General features: G+C 47.6%; 1 protein-coding gene across 1 annotated transcript in view; it reads right to left on the reverse strand.

Annotated features, from left to right (window-relative positions):
* The window catches only part of LOC138526189 (suppressor of cytokine signaling 3-like), a 146,584-nt gene extending 122,307 nt beyond the window's left edge, over window positions 1–24,277 (reverse strand). The window contains exon 1 of the mRNA XM_069636619.1: window positions 23,883–24,277. The gene's annotated coding sequence lies outside the window, so the exon portion shown is untranslated. The remainder of the gene's footprint in view (window positions 1–23,882) is intronic.
* Between the last annotated feature and the right edge of the window lie 761 nt (window positions 24,278–25,038).

Below are 25,038 nucleotides of genomic sequence, written 5' to 3' on the forward strand. Positions count from 1 at the left end.
GTATGAGAGGAGCACAGTATATCTACCACAGGCCCACCCTTCCCCCATGTACAGCCTCTCGCTGAATCCTCTGTATTGGTAGAGCATGTGGGAGGAGGGGCTGCTGCTCAGAGAGAGCAAAGATGCCACCTCCCTCGTCTGCTCATCTTCGTTGGCAGTGCAGTAGGACTTCAATCTCTCCTTGGCTGCCTTCCATGATGTGGCGATTTTCAGCGTTCCAAACACCAGTTACGATAAATAAGGCACTTTGTGAGGGACTCGGTAAATGCTGATTCGATTTCTAAAGTCAATCTCTCCACGTCAACGGCACGCGCACTCACAGGCATTGAATTGACAGTTATACGCAGGTTAAAGGGTCATGCTGTGGCAAGGTGAAACTCTCTCAAGAGGAGAGATTTTCTTAATTTTTCTATTTTCTCTTTTTTTTTGCTACAGACCACTTAGGTGCCCTAGTAGATATAATCTTTTGAGACAGTGTTAGCCTTGCATTCTACGGGCTAGACAAGGATCACCAGATCACACTCCACAAGACAAACCAGACTTGCTTACACCAATCGCCTCCAAGTACCTTGTTTTAAACTGACCACCATAGGCGGAGCTAGCTTCCCAGTCAAAGCTGCTCAATTGTGGACCGAATTACCTACTACCGCGAGGCTAGAACATTCTTTTTCCAAATTCAGGCAAATTGTAATTAACTGGCTGACGACAGCTACTGCCAAATGAATATATGAAAATGCTTATGCCTGTCTGCTACACAGCATCTGTACCATATGATTGTAAACTTTTATTTGTAAACTTGCATCTGTAACTGGTAATGATCTGTAACATGTAACTGTAACCCGTAATTTATGCTCCAAGCTGTACATCTTCTTACTTTCTGCGCCCTTATACCGCAGGGTCCGGTGCGCATAATAAATGCTAAACAAACAAACAAACAAACAAGTGTTTGAATACATTTTTTGGATTACACACTAACAGGGGTTAACAGCAGAACACCCTTATTGCCCTAGCACCGAGGCATTTTCTCCCCACTGTTAATTTTTAGATAAATTGAGGTAGCAGGTCGGTGGAGCAGACAAGCATATTTTTTCATTAAGAGGTATTGGGAGGGGGGGTGATAGAACAGGGGGGGGCGGTTTCATCCCCTCTTAGTCAGGTATGGCTCATCAAACTGAAACACATTTTTTGTAAAATACACACACTCTCTAGAGCCGTGGTCTTCAAACTTTTTTGGCCTGGGAGCCCGCTGAGCAAAGAGTGGGCAGGCCGGTCCCCCATATACATGCGAAATGGACAGCAAGTATAAATGGCTATGAACGACGACTCTGCACCGTACTCCCAGTATAGTGTCTGGGCTCCCCCACCAGCTAGCATCACAGTCTCTGGGCTCCCTCATCCCACTCCTAGCCCAGTCACTGGGCTCTCCCCACCCCACCACAGACCCTGGACTCTCCCCATCCTGCTCCCACCACTATCACATGGCTCCCCCATTCTGCTCCAAGCACATTCAAAGGGCCAGTGGCAGCTGCTGAATTTTTTAAGTGGAGGGGCATATTTATTTCTCCCAGATATGCCACAGCAACTGAGCGTAGCGAGGGAACGAGAGCCAACCAAAATGTGGTTTGGAGGGGGGGGGGGAAGAGGGGTTCAACTTGGATTATTTTTTAAATAGAGCTCACATTTAAAATAAAACGTTGGGTAAAAAGCCAAACAGTTTCCAATTGGTGCTGTGTGGCCTCTGGGGCAGGCATGGTATGTTTTACTGGACATCTATGATGGATGTACAGTAAAAAGAGATAATCCCATTCCTAATGGATGCAAACAATCAAAGTGATTATGTGTGTATGCAAGGTGGTGGGGGCACAGGGGTAAAGCATGGTATTTTTTTACTTGACAACTAGGATAGATGTCCATAAAAAATACCACCCCTGTCCCCTGGGCTCTGCAGCGCGACAGAAGTAGAGCCGAGTTTGGCTGGTGGGTAGGGGGATTGTGCAACAAAGGCTTTTAAAATGCATTTGTTTGACAACCACCCTCCATTCCCCACTCATGAAAATCATCTCCATGGACCAATACAAACAAACACACACACACACATTCACACAGCAAACACCATAATTCCCACGAGCACCCATCATTATACGCTCGCTCATAACTCAAGCATACTCACATCCAAACACATAAATAAATAAACATAAACGTACCTTCTGCCCCGGTCCTGAAGTTTCCTCCCCAGCGCTCCAGCTCCTGCATCATGAACAGGAAGCCGGAGTTTCCTGGTTCCTGCACATATGTGCAGGGTCCTGAGTGTGGGTGCTGAAACGCCCGGCCCAGCCTGCTCTGTCTGTATGTGCGAGGATGCGCAGGAGCTTCCCCTCGCACATACAGACATCTCATTTATTTTATTTATTATTTGCTTTTATTTCAGCGTACAAAACCAAAGGCATCTAGGCGCTAGTTACAGAAAGTGCATAGTACATTTACAGAAGAGCAGGAACACACATGTTGGTTACAGTCAAAATAGGTGTGTGAATGCAGACTGGCAAAGCCTCACCTTATGGTCCACAGGGGCTACATCAAGCATGCATAAAATCATATGGGACAAAATAGGTGTGTGACTACAACTGGCAAAGCTTCACCTCATTGTGCGGGGGGCTACATCAAGCATACAGACAAGCAAATGGTACAAAATAGGTGTGTGCAGATGCAGACTGGCAAAGCCTCACCTCATGTTCAAATAGCAGGAGTTTGGGTTTTTCTGAAAAGCAGTAGCAGAGGGCGCCTCTCTTAATGCAGCTCAAAGTCCAGTCATGCTGGAGGCATAGGCTAGCTTTGCCTGCCGGCTTTGATTTGGGCTACATATTTCCAAACGTGTCAATCTGGCAGCCGGGCTGTGAGGGAGGCCTCAGCATGAGACAGACTCCAGTTAAAGGGGCTGCATGGTCTGTGAGCACGGCTCGTGCTAAACTAATGCAGCCCTCTGCATCTCCTGGAAGTTGGCATGGGGTGAATGGGCACAGTGGCAGGTGTGCTGCCGCGGCCCTCAGCGCAGACAGGCGCTGTCAAGGGCCTTCGCTGAGGACAACAGTGTAGTGGGTTGGAGCTGGCAGACAATAAGAGAAGGATGTGCATCGGTGCATCATTACGAGCCTCATTATGAAAAGGTAATCTGGGATCACCGGTATTTCAGATAGAAGTAGTCTTTCACAGCATTTCACCTTTTGGGGGGTAGCTTGGAGAAGCTATATGGGATACAGCAGAGGCGATTCTGAAAATGGAGAGCAAGGCGCCATGCGTGCCACTGACAGCCCCAACCCCGATGCAACATGCAGTTCCCCAGCCAGCATTTCCAATGAGCTATGCAAGGCTGGCGAAGCAGAGCGCCCCCAGACTTGCCTGTCTCATTGAGCATGTGCAGCTGGGGAACCTAACTGTCAAAGGGAAACACATTTCCCTTTGACAGTTCAGCCAGCCCAGGAGCACTGCCTCAGCTGGAAAAAACAGCTGGGGGAGTACTCAGTGTTCACTGGGCTGGTTCCTTGGCTCCTACATAATGGGTGAGGAGGCCACTGGGTCGATGCCCCCTCACACATTATGGACATGCTGCAACTGCTCAGGGCTCCCCCCACCTTACTTTTTCTTTCCTCCCTAAAACCCCCCTTTTTAAAAAACATTTCAGGCTGGGGTCGTGCACTACCCCCCAGGAATGTGGCTGCACCCCCTGTGGGGGCGTGCCCCACCGTTTGAATACCTCTGCCCTAGAGAAAGGACAATGCACAGAGTTATAAGCTTCACCTTCCATTCTCCACAGATACTGACAGGAAGGCATCTGCCGTAGAGGTGAAGAAAAGCCAGGTAGGCTCTGAACTTACCTTTACACCTACATACGTCTATTAGTGCAGGTGCATTATAGCCATGTAAATATCGCAATTACTTGTGATTAACACATAATGTGTGTGTCATTGTAGAAAATTGTCCCGATGATGGACCAAATGGGTCCGAAATGCATTGGCAGCAGACACTTCTCAGACAACAAAGGAGAAGAATAAACGATGCCAGATCAATATATATCATATTTTTTTATGTGTATGTGATAGAGTGCGATGATTGATGCATAACTAGCAGCAGTGTTGAATGCTAGGAAGCGTCTCCAGATCCAGTGTAGGTACATCGGAAACATTGTTCTAGCCGGCCTACGTTGTTGGCATCTCTTTCTCACGATTGCAACATCAAGGTGCTAACCGCATAATGGTCCAGTGTCAACTGATTTTATACGGAAGGTCTGTAGTAAGTCTTTTCTTTCCATGACAGTGTGGGAAAAGAAAAACAGACTACGAGTCTGTTACAATAGAAAGCAACAGCAAATAGTGATGTGAAGTGCACTGTGTCTTGAAAAGGGATGTGGCACTCAGAGAAACAAAGTAAATATAACAGCTGCACTCCCAGCAACAGCATGCATCCCTCTTAGTCTGGTATGGAGGGTGACCAGGCGTGCTGGTTTTTTGGTGCTCTGTCCCGTTTTCTCAAGATTATATTTCCATTGGAAACGGTTGCACAATCTCACACAGAAGACATGCTGCATTTTACAATTTAAGATATCGTTTATGATAAATGAATTATATGTTTTTATTTGAACAGTAACACTTAAACCCCCTTCTCCTGCAACCTCTACTGAAGTGTAGTGCCTCGACAGTCACTTGCAAGAGTTAGTCCCACTTTTATGTTAGTTGCCCTGCCCCGGGTCACCCTACTGGTGTGGCATTACATTTTGGGCGGCACTAAAGGTCCATGCTGGTGCCATAACAAAGAAGAACTTTCTGACTACAGAAGGTCCTTTAAAAGGCTGCACGCTAGCAAATCTTGTACAGATAAGAAGAAAAAACAATGACGTGGAGCGAGGCCATTTTTTCCCTCAACACTTTCTCAATTCTGTAAACATTTCAACAGTGGATTCTGTAGTAACTCAAGCACTTCCTGGGCTCATGCGAACGTCACGTGTAATGTAACATGTGGGAGGCGAGTCATATAAAAAAAAAGGTGCGCACGGCCGCCCGTGGGCCAGAATTATGCCACCCTGACTCCTGCCTGTAGTGTGGGCGATTGGAGCGCGCTCGCGCTGCGTGCTTAGGCAGCAGAGGCTTTAATGCCGACTGCTGGTCCGCCGACAATAGAACAGATTTCAGAAAACGCTACTATTCAGATACTCGAGTGCAACAATTACAAGATTAACCTCCTTTTTTTTAACTCGTTATCACAATAGTATCTACAATCCTCGTGTGAACCTTTTTATTTTTGTACACGAAATAATGGTCTCCAACAATCCATTCATTCACATTACTTCTGAAAAACCAACATGTTACTCTATTTTGTGCTGAAACAGGAAATAACTATCTCAGAACAGCTGAAAAAGAAACAGATGAGAGCCAGTGCAGAACAAAAGCACAGCTGGAAGAGGTTCAGACACGGGTAGCAAGAACCTCAACACTGCTGATGGAGAGAGAACCGGCACACTGATAGTTACAGGTAGCAAGAACCTGACACTGCTGATTCAGAACCAGCACACAGGTAGCAAGAACCTCAGCACTGCTGATGCAGAACCAGCACACTGATAGTTACAGGTAGCAAGAACCTCAGCACTGCTGATTCAGAACCAGCACACAGGTAGCAAGAACCTCGGCACTGCTGATGCAGAACCGGCACACTGATAGTTACAGGTAGCAAGAACCTCAGCACTGCTGATGCAGAACCAGCACACTGATAGTTACAGGTAGCAAGAACCTCAGCACTGCTGATGCAGAACCAGCACACTGATAGTTACAGGTAGCAAGAACCTGATGCAGAACCAGCACATTGATAGTTACAGGTAGCAAGAACTCCAACACTGCTGATGCAGAACCGGCACACTGATAGTTACAGGTAGCAGGAACCTCAGCACTGCTGATGCAGAACCGGCACACTGATAGTTACAGGTAGCAAGAACCTCAGCACTGCTGATGCAGAACCAGCAATCTGATAGTTACAGGTAGCAAGAACCTCAGCACTGCTGATGCAGATCCAGCACACTGATAGTTACAGGTAGCAAGAACCAGATGCAGAACCAGCACATTGATAGTTACAGGTAGCAAGAACCCCAACACTGCTGATGCAGAACCGGCACACTGATAGTTACAGGTAGCAAGAACCTCAGCACTGCTGATGCAGAACCAGCACACTGATAGTTACAGGTAGCAAGAACCTGATGCAGAACCAGCACATTGATAGTTACAGGTAGCAAGAACCCCAACACTGCTGATGCAGAACCGGCACACTGATAGTTACAGGTAGCAAGAACCTCAGCACTGCTGATGCAGAACCAGCACACTGATAGTTACAGGTAGCAAGAACCTGATGCAGAACCAGCACATTGATAGTTACAGGTAGCAAGAACCCCAACACTGCTGATGCAGAACCGGCACACTGATAGTTACAGGTAGCAAGAACCCCAGCACTGCTGATGCAGAACCAGCACACTGATAGTTACAGGTAGCAAGAACCTCAGCACTGCTGATGCAGAACCAGCACACTGATAGTTACAGGTAGCAAAAACCTGATGCAGAACCAGCACACTGATAGTTACAGGTAGCAAGAACCCCAACACTGCTGATGCAGAACCAGCACACTGATAGTTACAGGTAGCAAGAGCCCCAGCACTGCTGATGCAGAACAAGCACACTGATAGTTACAGGTAGCAAGAACCTCAGCACTGCTGATGCAGAACCAGCACACTGATAGTTACAGGTAGCAAGAACCTCAGCACTGCTGATGCAGAACCAGCACACTGATGGTTACAGGTAGCAAGAACCTCAACACTGCTGATGCAGAACCAGCACACTGATAGTTACAGGTAGCAAGAACCTGATGCAGAACCAGCACACTGATAGTTACAGGTAGCAAGAACCTGATGCAGAACCAGCACACTGATAGTTACAGGTAGCAAGAACCTCAACACTGCTGATGCAGAACCAGCACACTGATAGTTACAGGTAGCAAGAACCTCAGCACTGCTGATGCAGAACCAGCACAGAACGGGCAACCACGCCAGGTCCCACCAGTGCATTACTGGCATGGTCTGACTCAAAACAGCACTAATGCAGAAACAGAACACGCGTAGTACACAAGTGGCGCACAGCTAGACAAATGCCAGATAGTACAAGTGAGTACAGAATCAGACTAAAGATAGCATAGAATAGAACACAGCAGTTACAGAACATGAGCACAACTAGTACCGTGCCAGAGTACAGCTAGTTTGGAAGCAGAACACAGCCAGTGCAACTAACGATCGGAAAGAGCTGGCAGTGCAACACTATGCAGCTAAAACCTAAACAGAGCTCGCTCATAGCATAACATGTGCATTTACAGAGTGTATGATGGGCCCGGTGCTGTCTCTTGGTACAGATAACAGATGTGTGTTGTCACCCAACTAAACACCTCAGAAGCATGAAGAACTGTCTGGGCCTGTATACAGAAGTAAAGCAGAGATGATATTCATAACAGAGTGGATATAGACACACAAAACTCTTAATAATCAGGTGGACTAGAATAGGTCCATAATGCAGATGAAACGGTACCATGTTCTTTTGCTGACAGTAATGACCTTGTGGTACTTTAGCACAAAGTAATTACTTCGAATCATTTCATCGATTTTGTAAACTTATTTGGGGGTTCCCCCCCATGATACTCCTTCCACTTCATTGCTTCCCCTACCCCAAACCCCTCCCCAGCCCTTTTTTAAACCGTACCTCACAATTCCCTAAGAAATACTGTGAAACTTTGACGTAATTACCTCGTGTTAAAGCACCACAAAGTAATTACTGTCGGCAAAAGAAGACGATACTGATAAACAGAACAAAAACACAGTAATACAGCATTTGAACACGTCACAAATCACACGATGTAAAAATCCAGGTCATTGTTGATACTGAGCCAGAACAAAGCCGATAACAAAAAAAAATGAAAACAAAGTACAGCCACCAGAAAACCATACCACAACCGACTGAGAACCAGACTACAGCCAATGCAGAGCTATAACACCAGTAGCATAGATTCAGAACATAGGAGGTATAACCCAGATCAAAGCTAGTACAGAATCATAACACAGCTGACAAGCAACACAAAACTAGGACACGTGCAAAATCAGAATACAGCTTGACATGAAGAACAAAATAACCAAATAATTAGAAGATAACTACAAGGCAACCAGAACACAGATGCCGGACAAACCCGGAACCCAGCTCGAATAGACCCAGAACACAGGTGATGCTGTACTGATGCAGAGCCTTGACACAGCTGGTGTAGGAACAGACTGCCACTAGCATAGAACCAGGGACATCTCGTACAGAACAGGTACACAGAGGATACCTTATCAGAAATTGGGGGACATTAAAGCACCCCCAGGTAGAAGAGAATCGGAATGCAGCAAATACAGAACTACAGTAGAACTAAAAGAGAGCTCATACGGAACCAGAACAGAGCTAGCAATCAACAAAAGAAGAGATTGGAGAGAACCAGGATATGGGTAATACAAACGAACAGAGCGATGTCATACCCAGAACACAGCATATACAAAGGTGTAATGGAGCTAACAAAGAGCCAGAACATGACTGATTGAGAACCAAAACAAAGCTAACTCACAATCAGAACATGTTAACTCTGAGGCTATAGAACACCTGATACAGAGCTAGAAAATGCCCGATATAATCAGACCACAACTGGCAGATCTAGAAAGGTACTCGCAAACAACCAGGCCACAACGACAGACAGAACAAGAGCACAGCTGATAAATCGAAACACAGCCAGAAAAAGGACATAGAAAGATTTGAATTAGAGCCCTAGTACACATGACGTGGAACCAGTATAGAGTAAATGAAGAATCAGAGTAGTGTTTCTGATACAAAACCTCACAGCTAGAACAGAACACAGCTTATAAAAAGAACTACAACTGATCGGCTCGGAAACGAAACAGAGCTGGTTGAGAATCAGTATAGACGCAAAACGAGAACACTGAGAGGAAAGAAGCAGAACACATATAGAAGGGAGGTACATCTGAGGTAGTAGAGAGCAGAAACAAAGCTGCTGCTGAACAAGAACCTAGCTGGCATCTACAGAACAGAGCCACTATTCTTTTTATTTATTTGTCATGCGCCACAGCCCGCAGGCATCAGGGCGCACATCAAAAAGACCAACAACAAGAGGACAGACAGTTCAGCTAATAATTCTTCATGGGAAGAGAGCAGTGTCAGTTAAATAAAATTGTTTTGAGTCACTTTTTTTATATAAGGGCCAGCACTAGAATGTCGTAGTTTTTGTTTACGATGTATGGTTTCACCAGCCGTAGTATTCTGAGGTGATAATAGGACATTTTAACTACTCTATCCACCTGGGCATCAGCACCAAGCGAACAGTCCACTACCACACCCAGTGTTTTAACTTTACCTTGTGCTTTTATACAGTGAGTATCGATAAGGAATCTTGGTAAACATGGGTCCGGTTCAATTCTTGTTTGAGGGGACCCAAAAATCTGAATCTCAGTCTTAACACTGTTCAGACAAAGCCAACTGGTTGTCATCCAATCTTTTACCAGCTTGTAAGTATCTTGAATTTTCCTGGTGACCTTAACATTGCCACTTCAACAGCTGTGTATCGTCGGCTTGATTCGTGAATCCTGCCCCCACTTTGTCCAGAATGTTTCATAAAGGACGTATGTAGACGTTTGGAAAGCGTTGGGGAGAGGCATGCACCCTGAGGGACTCCACAAGTAGATGTTTTAGGAGTGGAGAAAGCGTGTCCCCAGCATACTCTGGACATCCTGTTGGAGAGGAAGGACTTCATCCACTCAATAGCCACAGTTGAACATTGCCCTACAGAAGATAGTGTAGCCAGAAGCTTTCAATATCCAACATCAGTGTCTGAAGATCCTCTAACCCACTTTCAGTTCCAGGTTGGATCTTCACCTGGACTGCCTAGGATGCAAAATATCAGCCTGGTCCAGATGTTCGTGTAGCTGTATAGTGGCTACTCCCATCTACATTTTTTAAAAGAAAAAAGGACATTCATAATAGGTCTAAAATTGACGTCCTTGGGGTCTTTGCCTGCTTTTTTAAATAATGGGTAACAGCTACTTTCTTGATACTATCTAGAATTGTTTTATGAAGGAAAGTAGCATTAGTAAAACGGGTTGAAAAAAGGTGCAAAAGAGCAAATGTTGTTTAAAACCATTTTAGAAGCAAAAGTGTCACCCAGACATGATGTTGGGTGCATCTTATTTAGTATTTTCTCCATATCGGAGAAGAAATGGGCGTGAAATTAAAGAGTACATTGTTATCCACTGTGGTCATCATACCCTTCTCAGGTAACACATGTAAAATAGGTTCTAAGGCAATCTTAGCATATGCCTTGGTAATTTTGTCAGCAAAGGTTTGCTGTATATTTGTGCAATACTCTATCGCAGGAGAACGCGATTCAGATTTTAGATGCTACTTTTACAGACTTTCCAGAATCTCAAAAAGTTGTTTAGGGCTGTTACTAGAATTTCACCATGGAAGTAATCTTAGCTTCATATATTCCTTATTTATACTGTTTTTCCATGCTTTTCCAGGTCGTTCTATTTTCCTTGGTTTTATTTTTACTACAGCTTCGTTCTGCCTTCCTCTTCTCCTGTTTGAGCTTAATTAGCTCTGGGGAGCCCAAGTTAGGATGATTCAGCCGCTCCCTGACAATCTTAGTCCTCATGGGCGCTAAGCGATTTAACACTTCCTCCAAATCGTGGTCGTATCTTGCTGCCAAGATGTGTGGGGGAATCGAGGTCTGAGGTGCTTACCGTCATATTTTGCAAACATTTGTCAAGATCTTCCTGTCTTACTTTTTTTTAGATTTCGACTGGTAATACTTTTAAGTGGTTTACATTGCACGGCCTGCTTCCCTGGTCGAGTAATATGAAAATTAATTTAAAAAAATAAATCACACCAAACACAAGGTTCAGTGATAAGGGGGCTGATCTGCATATTTCTAGAAGCAACCCAGTCCAAAACATGACCTTTAACGTGTGTAAGTTCACTGTTTTGGATAACAATCTCAAAGGTTTTTTTAATGATTGTTGTGGGGGGGGGGTGACTGCTTCTTTATCGGCATCCTTTCCTCTCCACCTATTAATGTCCTCCATCAGAACAGCAGAGGAATTAGGTTTATTTAACCCTACTAGGCAGCCCGCATACCAAAAGAATGTCGGTACAGTGTACTGGGGAGGAGGCCATTTTTAGATGCAGTATCTTGCAGTACTAACAAGTTACAGTGGATCTAAGGAGACACAACTCCCCCTTAACTGTGAGTGTGACTCCCCCTCCACTCCCCAAGTCTGCGTTATGTCCAAGGAACTTGAAACCTTTCGGAGTGACCAAATCAATCACAGGTCCATTTCAATCTTTGCGCCACTACAGATCCTGCGTAAAACCAGAACACTTCTAGATCCAAACAAAAACACAGCTGATTATATTAAAGAACACACTTATTTGAGAGCCGAAAAAGAGCCAGAGTACGTCCAGTAATCCGTATTCGTACAAAACCGGAATTGCTACCGAACCAGAACACAACTTGGTGAAGAAGCAAAACAGTGTTGGTACAAAACCAAAACACAGCTGGTGTAGCGCATATAAAAGCCACCAAAATAGTTCTATTGATACATGCAGGTCTTTGCTGAGCAAGATCAAAAATACACCATGGGAACAAGAAGGTCTGAAGAAGAAGATTTGGTGCGTTTGGCCCACTTCAGATGTGCAGACGTGTTTGTAATCGGTGGTGGCCAAGGGTGTTGCTAGGTCTGGAAAAGATCTGGGGCTGCACTAATGTCGGGACTCAGGGCTACTTAGTCTTTTGGTTGTAGACCCTGAGATTCTATCCGGGGCTACAACCAAAAGACCTGGGGCTTTAGCACCCTAAGCCACCCCCTAGCAACGCCTCTGGTGGTGGCAATCAACCATACCTCTCAAATCTGCCTAACCCTGAAGTTGGGCGTATCTTGGCTCCGGCCAGAGCAAATGCTCATCCTCTGGCGAATAATATGAAGAGGTGGACCATCAAAATGTGCGATGATGAGGCCGAAAAGCTGCACCATTTCCTCCTCACGCACCCAGTTCACGATGCATCACACCTTGGACTGTCTTACAGACAACTTGAATGCATGAATGCCCTGTCTGCTCGGAGATTTTGACAGCGATATTACCAAATCAGCGGCAGGTTTGATCTATCGGGCTTAGCGACAACGATCATCTGCGTTGGGTGTTCTCGAACCCCAGGTTCCTAGTCTGTTTTGGCGGCTGCGAGAATGGGGTCCTTATGCACACATTTCCCCTCTGAATCCCCCGGGCCATGTCCAACTATCCATTCATGGCAGACTTTACTAGGATAGTGTACATGGCCGATAAGATTGCCATCCCTCAATGACGGCAACTTGTGTTGTTTTAGGCTGTATATTATATTTGATCTCAATGCACTCTTTGAAACTCTTTTTATCTTCTATTTTAGTGTACATTGTATGTATGTAACGTGATTGAAGTGAGCGGGAACGGTTCCACTACTTTTATTTTTTTCTGTTTACCATTCCTCTACTTTTTACGATCATATTCACCATTATATTCATAAGCTTTGTCCATTTATGTCCCTGTGCAAGTGTACAGTTGTAATAGGAGCCTTAGTTACTAGTCACTTAGACTATTGCAATGCCCCGGCCGCATAAGCTTGTCACATGTTGCACTATGCTTCCGCCTACCCTCTCCCCAGCCAAGACTACAGTTCCGTTACTTTTTTCGGTACGCTTCTACCACTGTCAGAAAGCGCTGCCGGAGACGGCTAAGTAAGAAAGCATACATTAAAATCTCAAAGCACCAAAAGAGCATGGATTGCCTAACACGTGTCCATGCATGGACACTGAGGGGAACTTTGCCAGGTTATGGTTTAGTCTAACGTTGAAGCCTGGCTTTCTGATTAAAGTACCCTGGCATCGCTTGTACATTTTCATTTTAAGAGGAGGAAAGATTTGCTGAAGATTGAAAGAATCAGGCCCCCTTTTTTTCTGAAAGTCTACTTTTAGGCATGTATGCTTGTACTTACAGTGGTTTATATAGCACACACCTAGCTGGCAAGCGACAGAGTTCTGTGCAATACGAGGCTAGAGTTTTTGGATACACTTAGTACGGTGCACACTTAGGAGGGCATGCAGAGAAGGCATGCAGAGGGGATAACGGGCAAGGAGAGAAAGGTGGGCCCAGGCAGAGTCTGGCAGGTTCAATCAGCCTTTTTAGTTTGGGCCATTAGGCGGTTCTTTAGGGCCACCTATAAGCTGCAGCTATTGTATTAGAGCACAGATAGGGAGACAGGGCATATGGAGTGGGACACAAAGCTTATGTGTTCTTTGGGTATTTGCCCACCCATTGACTGCCCATGGCCATGCTAATCCCTATAACCATTCCCACCCAGTGCCTGCCCTTCCCTGCTCAATACACCTCCCCACGAGAACTCTTTCAGCTCGCTTAAATCAAGCCTTACCATCAAACGCTGCACTCAAAGTGCCCACCAGTGTTTTTTCAAAGCAGTCGTCTGAGAGTTAAGGACTTAACTGGAGCTGTAAACGCGCTACTTGTATACTAAAAAATCACTTAACCAGGTATGACTTTTGCCGATCGATTTATAAGTTGTATGCCTGCCATTCAATTAATTCCTGTTCAAAACAAGCACTGGCAAAGTTAACAGTTTTGGCTTGTGTACGAGTATTTTACACATTTGCCAGGCACTGGCATTAGATGCCCTGGTACTTGCACCATTTTGCATCTGCTACCAACAACATGCTAATACCACTATGTCTGTGCCTGCCAAATGCCTTTCCCATGCCTACACAAAACCCCAAACTGTTCTGAATGCAACTGTTTTATGTCGAGTGCGATATATGGACAGGAGGCAGCTTTCATTTTAGAACTTCTCCGTCCTCTTCCCTTTTTTTGCACTCCCCTATTAGATGTCTTGTTTTACTTCCTGGTCTTGTTCTCTGACCCCAACTTATTCTTCTTTGACTAGGCATATAATTGAGAAGTCAAATGTTGTGTAAAAAAGCAGAGCAAGAACACCGCTGGAGCAGAGTCATAGCACATTGAAAAGAGAATGAGAACATGAACAGAGAAGAACCACAGCACTCCGAGTACCTCAGCACAGTGGTGGAAGTGGGCGAGAGTGGTGCTCCTCTACTAATTACGTTTTGCTGTTCCGATACTTTATTTTAAAAAGAAACTGTTCCGGTATGATTTCGTTTCAAAATAAAATTGTGGGAATAAGTTGAAACTTGCACTTTCAGTGCAATTCACTGAACATTGCCTTAAACAGCAGGTGAGTTTGATTGGGGTTTTTTATTGCGTGTGGGAGGGGGCGTGGCCTGCAGGGAGCTTAATTCCACTACTTCTTTTTGTACACTTCAAGTGCAGTACCCCAACAGACAATATAAGGATCCCAAACTCAACTAGTGGGCAGGAAGAACAGACCTGAAACTATCCTGAAGAAGAGTGATAAGAGTAAGGGCGGTGGTAGAAATTATAGTACGCCGAAACATTTCGACAACGGCAATCATCCAGACTTAGAGATTTAGCTTTGCTACACCTATTAGCAGGGAACTGAATACACAGAAATAAGTGGATTTGAGCATTAATGCTACTGGTGTCATTTGTAAGTGGATATGAGTATTAATACTACTGGTGTCATTGGGATGTATTGTGATGTACTCGCACTTCATTTCAATGTCATCGTCTTATTTGTCTATGTATGGTGTTTTAATTGATATGAACAAGCACTTTATCTGCGTGCGATATATGTCCATGTACCTTTTTGGGGGATGCATTAGCACTTTATCTTTAAGCTATTTCATTTGTTAATGGACAAAGTTGGAGGCATGGGTGGTTCTTTGCCACTTTCTGATGCCTCATGAAATGTGTAGATATATGTTGTTTAATAAATGGCTTTGTAATTGAAGTAATACAAATCTTTGAGCAGGAACGCCGCTTATTTGGTATATTCTGCAGAGTAAGAACACAACCTGAAAAAGATGGAACCCAGCCAGATGAGAACCAGCACAGACCAGATCTGCCCATGCCTGCTTCCCCCGAAGATCAACAAGTGACAGGATGAGAGAGGGGGGTGTCGGGGGTGTTCCTTGCAGGATTTGGGAATTTAATCAAACACGTCACTGTCAGAGTTGACTTAGTCGAAGTACTGATGTTTCAATGATGTCTAGTCAGAAAGGATCATTATGACAATCAAACGAAAAATTGGACTGAAGGACTGGCCCAACGTCTCTGGATGGTTGCAGTTTTCTCTGGTTTTCTGCCAGAGGGTGGTTGGGTGGGGTCTCCAAAAAAAGCTACAATCCAGGGGATATGATACGATACAATAGGTTATTTATAACGTGCTTAATACCGATAGGTTTCTCACAGACCCGGGGATCGAAACTGTGTGGGTCCATGTCGTCTTGATGAGGTGATGGTTGGAAGGTTTAGAATAAATCTTAACCTCTGGCATTGCTCTGGGCAACCCTCCAGACCATCGTTCTTCGCCTGCCAAGCCATTACAAAAGGGGAAAGACCATATGCAAATCAGGCTTGGTCCCACCCCCAAAGGGGTAGTCCAGCCCAAACGGCTCAGTCACATCCCTTCTGCACGAAACCACAAGTATCCCTAGACATGTTCCAACCTTGTTGGGTGTCATCAGTGAGGAGTAGCTTGGGTCTCTAAGCCCAGCAGGCAAGGGATTCCAAGGCGAGCACGTTGCCGCTAAGCTATCCTCCCGCGACAAGTTACAGACAAGTGTGAAATCAGTACAGGCCTGTGCGGAATTGCAAGGTTGTGTAGCCTTACCTCACCAACTGAGCAGTGATAAGATGATGCCTATGACAGTCAAGTTACAGGAAATCTGTCCCTCAAGAAATTCAATGAGGCCTCCCTCTCATTGGGGCCTCTCTCAGATTGGGGCCTCGTAACAACGTTGTTATCGACAGAGAATTTGAATGGGAAGCTCTTTCCTAGAGGTGGGCCACTGGAGTATTCATGGCCTCTGACAAAGTTCTCGATAAGCGTTAATACTTTGGTGATAAGAAACGATGGGTGCGTTTGTACACAAAAAGCTCCAGCTATCAAGCTAAAGCTGTGCCCACTTTCCAGACAATTAGACTCATTCAGATTTAAAAGTATGAATCTGTTTCTCTTATTTTGAATGATATGCAATTCTCTAATATACATTAGGAAGGATTTTCTTGTTTGTAGAATGTCAAACTTTCATCACATCATATATAATAGCAAGCAGCATGCATGCAACAAATAATGACTACACTGAGGTGACCTTATTATGCAATAGCTTTTTCTTTTAAACACTCGAGACTACATTTTCAAAACCCAGAGGACATGTTGTACCCCCATTATTTTGATTTCCGGTACTTGCAATCCTTCAGTCTAGATGGGGGAGAATAAAAGTACAATCATACACTTTTTTCTCAAGATGGCTCTGTAAGAATCGATGGATTTGTCAGGCTGGTTTATTGCGAGTTGTGTAATTTTCAAGTCATCTCTCTGAAGCACAGTACTCGTGAAAGCCAGTCATTAACCAGTGGTCTAAGTGTATGAAAAAAAGTAGTGGAACTATGTTCCCCACTGAACTGCCCCCGCTCGCCACAAACCCTGTTGCCACACCCCCCTCCCACGGCCAAATCAAACCCTCAAACACACGCACCTGCGTTGAAGGGAACGTTCGGTGCATTACACTGAACGTGCGAGTTTCAACTTCTTCCTACACTTATTTTAAAACAAAACCATTCCAGGCCAGTTACTTTTTAAAATAAAAGTGCAGGAACAGTAAAACGTAATTTAGAAAAGTGGAGGAGCGCCGCTCCCACCCACTGTCATTAACATATATAAGCACCAAAAGATTGTGAACCTGGCAGCAGTCCACAGTATAAAACCAAATATTTCTACCAAGTAGACCATAAAAGAAATATAGTCCAGTCCAAGTTATAGACTAGTGTCACACTATAGCTTCAGAACAGAGCCGGCCTTAAGGGGGGGGTGAACTGGGCGACTGCCCGGAGTGCCACGCCCACCCAGGTCAGCTCAGGGAGACTCTTTCAAGGGCTCCCCCGAGCTGGCGTTGTGGGAGAAGGCACAGCAGGTGGCCTTTGGTTTTTAAATGCGCCCGCAGCTGCGGGTGCATTTAATAGCAAAAGGGGGCCATTAGTCCCCCCACCACGGCAGCTCAGTGAGTCTTTCAAGGGCTCCCCCGAGCTGGCATAGTGGCAGAAGACGTGGCAGGTGCCCCTTTGTTATTAAATGCACCCGTAGTGGCGGATCGCATTTAACAATAATTCACACATTCTCCTAGTAAAAAAAAAAAGAAAAGTGGCACACTCTGGCCCTGCCCCCCTGTTGACCAGGGGCGTGTGGGCATGGGGGGGCGCCAATTCGCCCAGGGCGCTACCCCCAAAGCTGGCCCTGCTTCAGAACTTAAACTTGTGTGTGTGTGATCCTGGGCATATCGTTTTAATCCCAGTTTGCATTATCTTGAAAAGCTCTAATGCAAACTGACTCCTGTTCATAAACCAAACAGAGGATGGTCCAATAATTCAACAGAATATTAGAGTAATATGCTTTTATACTGCACCAAAACACCACCGTAGCACCCAAGTTAGTCTTTGGAGAGCAGTACTGTGCCCAAAACCGAGAATACAGTTGGATGAAAAAAGTAAGAGGAAGGTAAGAGAATGAAAAAGGGCGGGAAATGGTGACTGCTGTGTGCTAGCGTGGGTTCATGTCAGTCCCAGTCCATAACCAAGCCAAATATCTGCCTCGAGACGTCTACCCCATCCGATCGCACCCCTCCCCCCGCAACTCCCCCCCCTCCCTTTTAGCGGATTAATGGCCTGAGCCAAGTGAGGGTCTGGACTGGGCACAGCGAATTGCTGCCAAATCCACCCCAAACTGACTTCATTCTCCTGGAACCTCGGCGTTTACTATCTGTCCCAACTATACTCCCCCCTCCCCCCTAAACGGTGGGTTCCAGACACTAAAAGATGCGGGGGGTTCTCTGGGAGACTGCTAGTGCTAAAAAGTAGGTCGGGGAGGGGGGCGGGGGTGGCAATAAGCGCCTTTTTAAAAACACTGCCAGCTTCGCAGGATTCGCTCTTACCGCGCGACGAATCTGTACAAGTTGTGGGCCCCTGAATAGACTCCTAGATGGATTCTTCCAATGCAGGACATGCGGGTGTCCCCGAGGCCCAGCTAGAGCGTTGGCTGCTGGTTCAGGTTGCCGGACTTTGCTTGATTTAAGGCCTTCCTAGGACACGCGCAGTTTCCAGTTTCTGGCAAGCTCCCCACAGGTTACCAGTTCAGCAGAGGGTACATTTCAAACTTTTCTGCGTCGTGTTCAAGTGTCTTCTTGGTTTTTGCGCCCTTGCACTTTTCAAATAAAATCCCTAAGTGGCGGCTTCGGTCCTAAAACAATTGCACCATATGTATCCCAAAATCCAGATGCAAGTCTAGCGGAGACCAACGGTTCGCTGTTGCTGCCCCCCCCCCCCTCACACCCCATCTCTGGAGCGCCTCACCTATTCCGAGGAGACCGACGGTGCGCTGTTGCTCGCCCCCATCTCTGGAACGCCTGACCTATTCCGAGGAGACCGACGGTTCGCTGTTGCTGCCCCCCATCTCTCGAGCGCCTCACCTATTCCGAGGAGACCGACGGTTCGCTGTTACTGGCCGCCCCCCCATCTCTGGAATGCCTCACCTTTTCAGAGGAGACTGACGGTTCGCTGTTGCTGCCCCCCATCTCTCGAGCGCCTCACCTATTCCGAGGAGACCGACGGTTCGCTGTTACTGGCCGCCCCCCCATCTCTGGAATGCCTAACCTTTTCAGAGGAGACTGACGGTTCGCTGTTGCTGGCCCCCATCTCTGGAACCTATTCAGAGGAGACTGATGGTTCGCTGTTGCTGGCCCCCATCTCTGGAATGCCTAACCGTGTCAGAGGAGACTGACGGTTCACTGTTGCTGGCCCCCATCTCTGGAACCTATTCAGAGGAGACCGACGGTTCGCTGTTGCTGGCCCCCATCTCTGGAACCTATTCAGAGGAGACAGATGGTTCGCTGCTGCTGGCCCCCCATCTCTCGAACCTATTCCAAGGAGACAGATGGTTCGTTGTTGCTGGCCCCCATCTCTGGAACCTATTCAGAGGAGACCGACGGTGCGCTGTTGCTCGCCCCCATCTCTGGAACGCCTGACCTAATCAGAGGAGACTGATGGTTCGCTGTTGCTGGCCCCCATCTCTGGAAAACCTCACCTTGTCAGAGGAGACCGATGGTTCGCTGTTGCTGGCCCCCATCTCTGGAACCTATTCAGAGGAGACTGATGGTTCGCTGTTGCTGGCCCCCATCTCTGGAATGCCTAACCGTGTCAGAGGAGACTGACGGTTCACTGTTGCTGGCCCCCATCTCTGGAACCTATTCAGAGGAGACCGACGGTTCGCTGTTGCTGGCCCCCATCTCTGGAACCTATTCAGAGGAGACAGATGGTTCGCTGCTGCTGGCCCCCCATCTCTCGAACCTATTCCAAGGAGACAGATGGTTCGTTGTTGCTGGCCCCCATCTCTGGAACCTATTCAGAGGAGACCGACGGTGCGCTGTTGCTCGCCCCCATCTCTGGAACGCCTGACCTAATCAGAGGAGACTGATGGTTCGCTGTTGCTGGCCCCCATCTCTGGAAAACCTCACCTTGTCAGAGGAGACCGATGGTTCGCTGTTGCTGGCCCCCATCTCTGGAACCTATTCAGGGGAGACTGATGGTTCGCTGTTGCTGGCCCCCATCTCTGGAATGCCTCACCTTGTCAGAGGAGACCGATGGTTCGCTGTTGCTGGCCCCCATCTCTGGAACCTATTCAGAGGAGACTGATGGTTTGCTGTTGCTGGCCCCCATCTCTGGAACCTATTCAGAGGAGACAGACGGTTCGCTGTTGCTGGCCCCCATCTCTGGAACCTATTCAGAGGGGACTGATGGTTTGCTGTTGCTGGCCCCCATCTCTGGAACCTATTCAGAGGAGACAGACGGTTCGCTGTTGCTGGCTCCCCCACCCCCAATCTCTGCAATGCCTAACCTTGTCAGAGGAGACTGATGGTTTGCTGTTGCTGGCCCCCATCTCTGGAATGCCTCACCTTGTCAGAGGAGACCGAAGGTTCGCTGTTGCTGGCCCTCCTCTCTGGAACCTATTCAGAGGAGACAGACGGTGTGCTGTTGCTGCGCCCCCCACACATCTCTGGAATGCCTCATCTATCCAGAGGGGACCAACGGTTTGCTGTTCCTACCCGCCCCCCATCTCTGGAACGCCTAACCTTGTCAGAGGAGACTGACGGTTCGCTGTTCCTGCCCCCCATCTCTGGAACGCCTCACCTATTCAGAAGAGACTGATGGTTCGCTGTGCCTGTCCCCCACCCCCCCCCCCTCTCTGGAATGCCTAACCTTGTCAGAGGAGATTGATGGCTCGCTGTTGCTGGCCCCCATCTCTGGAACCTATTCCGAGGAGACTGATGGTTCGCTGTTCCTGCCCCCCCCCCATCTCTGGAACGCCTCACCTATTCAGAGGTGACCAGTGGTGCACTGTTGCTGACCCCCATCTCTGGAACACATCTATTTGGAAGAGAATGAAGGTTCGCTGTTGCTTCTGTTCATCTGTAAAAACGCCTTACCCAGTCATACACTCTACTTTGCTTTTCTTTTAGTTTCATTCCGTAAAGTACTGAAGACTCCCCCCCCCTTCACAGACTATGCTTTGCCTAACCTCTGCGCGCAAGTGACGCTTCTGCTAGGTCCTCGCCATCTCTTTCGATATAAAGCAGAACATCTGTTAGTTTGTTCCTTATACAATTCCACACTGCTCCACCAATCTGCACCAAAGTTTGCATAGTTACCTGTCAGGACCCTCTGAACACCCCACCTCTTTCTCTAGATTGTAGCCCCTTCCCACATAGGACGGTTGCCTCAAATTGACACAACATCAATGTGGCTGTGTAAGGACCACACAGCTTATTTTAAGAGTCTTGACAAGAGGAACAAAACCATGTGTCAAGGCCCCGGGAGGAACCATTTCCGAGCTATCTGCACCACAAGGCAGCGCGCCAGGGTGAGGCTACAGGTAGGGAGAGTGCACAGAAGGTCCCACTATGTTGCAGCAAGCCAATTCTCGCTCCGTGGCACGTACATCAGCCACACGCTCCCATTCCGAGTGCAGCTTACTTCAGAGTGCAAAGCACATCAAGGATCCTTGATTTTCAACAATGGATGAGAGCGTTATCACGTCTGTCAACAGAACCCGTGCAGAGAACAGGTACTTTTTGCTAGCATCAAAAAAAAAAACAAGTGGACCGTAGTTCTGGAGCATGTGCATGTTTTAAAGTGTGTGTCCTTGATAGAGCCGATTCAAAACAATGCCCGAGAGCTGCATGGGGTATAAAGCGCACTGACCACATCTCTCAAGCCAGGCGCGATGCCCACTGGCTACCCATACAAGCCAGGATTGAATTCAACACCTTAACGATTGCACGCCCTGGCATGCCTAATGCGGCACCCTCCTTCGTAAACCCCTGCATGCCCAGAAAGACAAACCTACACAGCCTGCACCCTTAATTCTACTCAGGCTCTTACCTCTTTTTTATTTAATTGTTCTAAATACCGATGTTATGGCTTGACTCATGTTTACTGTTATTGCTTCTACTGTTCCATGTTTTATGTGTTACTTGTTAATGGTAAAGCGCCTTAAATTAAGGCGCTATATAAAACAATAAAAACACAAATACAAATCCACTCCCCGCCCCCAGTTTTAACAGAAAGCGACCAGGGAGGAAGGGGGGCGCCGGGTGGGTCTAGCTTTCTGGTCACTGCCCCAAGATGTGGAATGCCTTACCGCCTTGCATCAAAGGATAACCTTCTTACCCAACTTTCAGAATACGCCTAAAAACCTGGCTGTTTAAATGATTGTGGCCCCTCATAGCATTACCGACCTGCCCATCCTATGCTCCTGCTGTCTAATGCATGCACCACCGACTTGATCCCTATATCTGCATTTGATTATGTACTAGCGTCGTGATACCTCGGGGTCTGGGTGCTGCAAAGAAATGTAATACATAAAAAGTGATTTCAGCTACTAAAAAAAATAAATGAAAAAAACAGCAAAATGTACGTCTACTCCGAATCAAATAAATGAAATAACCTGCGGCCAAGTTGCAATCACTGTTTATTTTCTACCGGCTGATCCGTTTGTGTGGGTACGTGAGGCATCGTAGGGGGTGGATAGCTCACGAGTGAAGCGCTGGTCTCCGGCAAGGGGGCGACACGCACTGTGCACGTTGGAATCCTGCAGAGGGGCTAGATTTGTTACGCTTACGAGGCCGATACATTCAGTGCCATTAAAAAAGGGGGCGATAATAGCACTTAGTGCTTAGAAAAAAGACTCATCTGGTATGAAGCACTATATGGGAGTACAAGTCATTATGTTTGCACTGTATTAATCAGGGCAGCGTTTTGAGCACTAGTGGGTGGAGTTAGGCGCTTGCACGGGCAGCAGAAATGTCCGCTTGTGATTTTCACGCGTGGGCATGACCTGGCACAGGATCCAAGATGGTTCAGACAGAAGCTGGCACAGAACCAAAATAGGACTAGCGCAGGAAGAGCAGGGAAAAGGGTAAAGAAATCAGAACTGGGTTCATACCATTCATCGCTAACACAGACCCGCGCTGCCAACGAGCCAGAATGCAGTTTATACCGACCCGCAACCCACCTGGCACGGGACCAGAACACCCGAAACCCAAATCTACACCCGCAAAGAAGCGAAACGCTACTAACTCCTCGGCACAGCACTCGGACCCGCGGCCCACATCACAGCCTGCCCGGGGCAGATCTGTAAATGGTGGATCATGATATGGTGGACTCGGTGCACCACGGAGACAGAAGCAGGCATCGGGAACCATGGAATCAGAGCACACACAAAGATGCCCCGCGCGCACACTCACAGGCGCCCCTCCGCCTCAATTCCAGCACCAGACCAGAAGATACCTATGCAGGGACAGACCCAGAAAAGGGGCCCCTCCCGAGGGGGTATTTATGCCGGAACGGAGTTTAAACCTGTCCATCGTTGTGACCCAACACGCTCTACTTTTCCGCTTCCTACCTTGGGCTGTGTGTGCGCCTCCCTGCACCGGCCCAGTGCTGACACGATGGGTCTTGGTAATCCCTCGTCTGCTGGGTCCTGAAGCTACTGAGTCAAGTGTTCAGTAGCACATGCCGCCGGGATGCCGCATGCCATCGTCCCGCACGTCCTTCTACGTGCAGCGCCTTGAAGCCAGACCGTGTGGGCGCTATAGAAATACATATTCTATAAGCAGAGAGGTGTTTTGGTAACAGTGCAACAAAGAAACCAGCGTTCTATCCCAGACCCCCCTCCATCCCACATCGCTATGCACCCAAATCCAGTTACTTATCATCGCCGACGGCAACCATTTGATGTCGCCTCGGGTTATGTTTTCTGGTCAGAGCGCTTTCAAACTTTGTGATCCCGGGGCAATCACTTCCATTTCCACCAGGTGACTTGGGAACATATTCTACCAAACTCACAGTCCTCAGAAACAGGTTACATGCGGTATACAAAAAAACGGCCGTAAGTTAAAAGTGCCTTCTTCGCCCTCTGTACGGGGGTAACACCGCTTTTTATAGACAGTGCATCTGGCGTGTCCGTGGGTACCTACCTCGAACCATAGCAAATGCGGGTGGCACGAGAAGCAAACTCACCATTCGGCGTGGGGTCGAGTCCCATCCACGAGTTCCCTTGCCCTGCAGTGAGCCCCGCACTCCTGGGCTCATACCGATCCGTAGCGCCTTGACGTCTTTAGAAGCGTCCAGGCGGATGAATGAATGCATGCACTTAGCGAACGGACTGGCCTCTAAGAACGGGGGCAGCAGAGTCCAGGCTCACGCAAGGGCAGGATGGGCAAAGTAGCAGCCCGGCTGCACACGCGTCCCGCTCTGCAGCCTGAGCTGGTAGTCCCGGCAAGTCTCCGGCAGCAGAACGGTCTCTCGTCCCGACTGTCACCGCAACGCTCGCCCCACAGCCCGGGACAGCCGCTCTCACACTCCCGCGGAGGCAGCCCCATTCACTTGCAAAGATCACTTCTTTACTCCTGGCGGGGATGGAGGGGGGAGTACGAGGAAGGAGGGGGGCGGGGGTGGGGGGGTCGGTGCGGTGCAGAGGGGAAGGCGCGAGGGGGCGTGTGTTTTTATTTCTCTCCCTTCCCAGTGATGGGATTGGCTTTCCCAGGGAGTCCCTGGTGCAGGGAGGGCATGGGATTGGCTGCTGCCAGTGGCTGGTTCCCGCCTCTCCCCTGCCCCCCTCCCCTCTCGGTCTGGTTATTCCTGGAAGTGCTGGAGCTGTTGGTAAGAGGAGGACTTTTCTCATTCGGCGCTCTTTCAGTTTTTTTTTTATTATTCTTTTCCCTGCAGTGTGTTGTAAATGTCATTAGACAACATGGGCAGTGTGAATAGCAGGAAGGCGGCCGCCCCCACCGACCCCCCCCTCGCTCTATTACCGCTCCTTCCCTCGGCTTACTCTAACCTCTCCCCCCCGTAATAAGTGCACCCCTTTCTACACATGCCTCCCTTTTCTGCCTCCCACTTTTACACCTCTGCTTTTATTATTGCCCCCCCCTGAACTTCTCACCGTCCTATTGCCCCGCCGTGTACCCCTCCCCTTCGAATTAAACGCCCTTTACTCCGTCTCTTTCTTTTGCCATAGCCCTCTCATTTCCTTTGCGTTCTTTCTGAGTCTGGTCCATCCTGCCCCATCACCCCACCACCGCAAGGCGCCCTCTCCCCGACTATTGCCCTTCAGTAACCCCTACTTTCTTTTGCCCTCGCATCTTTTTCCCCTTCGGTTTTATCGCCCCTTCTC

Source organism: Ambystoma mexicanum, chromosome 1q (genome assembly GCF_040938575.1).
Source record: "Ambystoma mexicanum isolate Mex_15411 chromosome 1q, UKY_AmexF1_1, whole genome shotgun sequence".
Taxonomy (NCBI): Eukaryota; Metazoa; Chordata; class Amphibia; order Caudata; family Ambystomatidae; genus Ambystoma; species Ambystoma mexicanum.